This window comes from Notolabrus celidotus, chromosome 17, assembly GCF_009762535.1.
Source record: "Notolabrus celidotus isolate fNotCel1 chromosome 17, fNotCel1.pri, whole genome shotgun sequence".
Taxonomy (NCBI): domain Eukaryota; kingdom Metazoa; phylum Chordata; class Actinopteri; order Labriformes; family Labridae; genus Notolabrus; species Notolabrus celidotus.
The window spans coordinates 30,495,887-30,499,484 of NC_048288.1; positions in this window are offsets into that span (position 1 = coordinate 30,495,887).

The following is a 3,598-nucleotide window of genomic DNA, read 5'->3' on the forward strand; positions in this document are numbered from 1 at the left end:
TTCAAAAAGCTGTCGCAGATTCAGGCGTTTTGGGGACGCAACAATCACAAAACAATCCTGCTAAATCCTGGAGGGACTGCTTATCTTATTGTATAGTATGGTACCCTATCGTACCGTGCCTTCTGTACCGTATCATGTTGAATCGTATCGTACCTTACCTTATCACATCGTATCATACTGTACCATGTCATACCGAATTGTTACGTATCGTATCATTAAATACTGTATTGTATCATGCTGTGACAATCAAATTGCCCCGTATCGTATCGTACCTTAACACACCGCATTGTGTTGTACCGTATCATACTGTTTTGTGTCATACGGCATCATATCGTACCGTATCGTATTGAAGCAGACCATATCCTATTGTACTGTATTGTATCGTATCATACCAGACCATACAGTATCGTACCGTATTGTATTGTAATGTATCGTATCCATCCCGCATCATATTGTACCTTATCTTATTGTATCGTATGAATCCTAACGTATCATACCATATGGTATCGTACCGTATCGTATCATAACATACAGTATAGTATCAGGCTGTGTCGTGTCGTAGCGCACCGTATCGTATAGTACTTTAACACACTGTATCACGTCGTCCTGTATCATACCGTATTGTACCATACCGCATCGTATCGTACCAGACCATACCATATCGTACTGTATTACATCGTATCGTACCAGACCATACCATATCGTACTGTATTACATCGTATCGTTCCAGACCATACCATATCGTACTGTATTGCATTATTTCGTACCAGACCATACCATATCGTACTGTATTACATCGTATCGTACCAGACCATACCATATCGTACTGTATTGCATTATTTCGTACCAGACCATACCATATCGTACTGTATTACATCGTATCGTTCCAGACCATACCACATCGTACTGTATTACATCGTATCGTACCAGACCATACCATATCGTACTGTATTACATCGTATCGTACCAGACCATACCATATCATACTGTATTACATCGTATCGTACCAGACCATACCATATCGTACTGTATTACATCGTATCGTACCAGACCATACCATATCGTACTGTATTACATCGTATCGTACCAGACCATACCATATCGTACTGTATTACATCTTATCGTACCAGACCATACCATATCGTACTGTATTGCATCGTATCGTACCAGACCATACCATATCGTACTGTATTACATCTTATCGTACCAGACCATACCATATCGTACTGTATTACATCTTATCGTACCAGACCATACCATATCGTACTGTATTACATCGTATCGTACCAGACCATACCATATCGTACTGTATTACATCTTATCGTACCAGACCATACCATATCGTACTGTATTGCATCGTATCGTACCAGACCATACCATATCGTACTGTATTACATCGTATCGTACCAGACCATACCATATCGTACTGTATTACATCTTATCGTACCAGACCATACCATATCGTACTGTATTGCATCGTATCGTACCAGACCATACCATATCGTACTGTATTACATCTTATCGTACCAGACCAGACCATATCGTACTGTATTACATCGTATCGTACCAGACCATACCATATCATACTGTATTACATCGTATCGTACCAGACCAGACCATATCGTACTGTATTACATCGTATCGTACCAGACCATACCATATCATACTGTATTACATCGTATCGTACCAGACCAGACCATATCGTACTGTATTACATCGTATCGTTCCCTATCATGAAACACCTGTGGATTCCCACCCCTTGTCTGCATAGGCATTAAAGGCAACAGATTGTTTGGCACTCCTGTAAATCGGGCAACGCAATGCACAAAATGCTAAGTCTAACATTTGTTTACTTTTATTTATTTTTGATGTAATTACTTTAACATCGTAAACACTGTGTTTAAAGTTATTTATAGCTTGTTTTAGAATCCAGCTCTTGAAATTAAACTAAAAGTCTACGAGCGGTCGATGCAGCCGGACTAATGTTGCAGATGTTCAGTGAACTCACCTTCACTCTGCAGCTGTAACACTTAATATAAGAAAACTCTAGCATTAGTGATCTGATGTTTCAGTGAATCTGGAGTACAGCGCTGAGTTAGAGCTCTGTAGGTGTCCTGATGAGGGTTTATTTTATTTCTAATTAACACGTAAGCTGTGTGAAATCATGATATTGATTTTCAGTCCATCAGAAATCCTTTGTTCTGAGTTTTCTTACTCATAAACACAACACACCCCCGCAGGCAGCCCACAGCTCAGCTTCATCCGAGCACAATGAAACAGACGTCATCTCCGCCCAATGACTGACAGCTGCTCTCTTCTGATGACACACCGACGCAAACCAGTGACTCTCTGAGCTGTCACTGGTTTGTTTCCAGCTCCAAACCGGAAACACATGGCTTTTGTTCCGCTGTCAGATTTAGAAAACGTTACTGACCGGTGTGGGGCGGAATCAAACTCCAACACTGAGAGAAGACTGTCACTTAGAACACGGCGCTGCTGAAGGCCTGAGCGGGTTTAATCTTTAGACGGAGACTAAGTCTACGTCTACAATGTGTTTGTTGAATGGAGGTCTATGAAAGAAGGTTAGAGACACTGATGTTCTTTTTTAAGTCTGACCTTCTTCACGGAATGTTCCATTTGTTCTCAGAATTCTGTCATCAGAGGGAATTCCAGAATTCTGACATCAAAGACAGAATTCTGGAATTCTGTCTTTGATGATGTCAGAATTCTGACATCACACTGTCAGGATTCCAGAACACCTGCTGTTGCTCTCCATACAGACTGTTTTTCCTGCTGACACCTGATTGGTGGATACTACTCAGACTACAGACAGAGACCAGAACCCTTCTCAGACAAAAAATCCAGACCCTGAGATCCAGATTTGTTGTCATTGTAAGTTAGGTTTCCACACTATAACCAGCTTGTTTGCCCGAGTAAACAGGCCTTATGTTGCTTCCCTTTCCCCTCGAGCCACACCAGGACTTTATTATATTAAGTTCTTGTACACATCTTGAAAAGGTGTGCTTTAGGTCCCAAATAAAGTTCAGATGGAAGCATCAGAAAAAGGACAAATGCACTTTGTAAGATGAAGTACAAGCGTATAAAGCGTTAAAACAAAACTCTGTCCCGTGGAGAGAAACCAGCTCGATGCAGCGGCTCCACACAGGTGGAGTGAGAACACACACCTGTTAAACACTGGGCGGTTCGTCTGTCACGTACACACACACCTACGGGCGATTTAGAGAGACCAGATAACCTGTGAATAACATGTTTCTGGACTGTGGAATGACGCTGGAGCACTCAGAGAGAACGCTCGCATGCATGAGGGAGAACATGCAAACTCCACACAAACCAGGAACCTTCTTGCAGTGAGGCAACAGCGAACCACTGCACCACCATGCAGCCAGTCCTATAAACGGGTCCTCTGCAGGTTCAGAGTGTTTCAGCAGATCTGTGTGTGATATTTAGCAACTGGACAAAATGATTGTGCAGAGAAACGGTCTTTACTATCCTCCTGTAAGTCGATGATTGTCTCGTAGTCCTCACTGCCGTCTTGTTAGCTTGTGACGCTTACGGCCCTTTTCCATGACACAGTTCC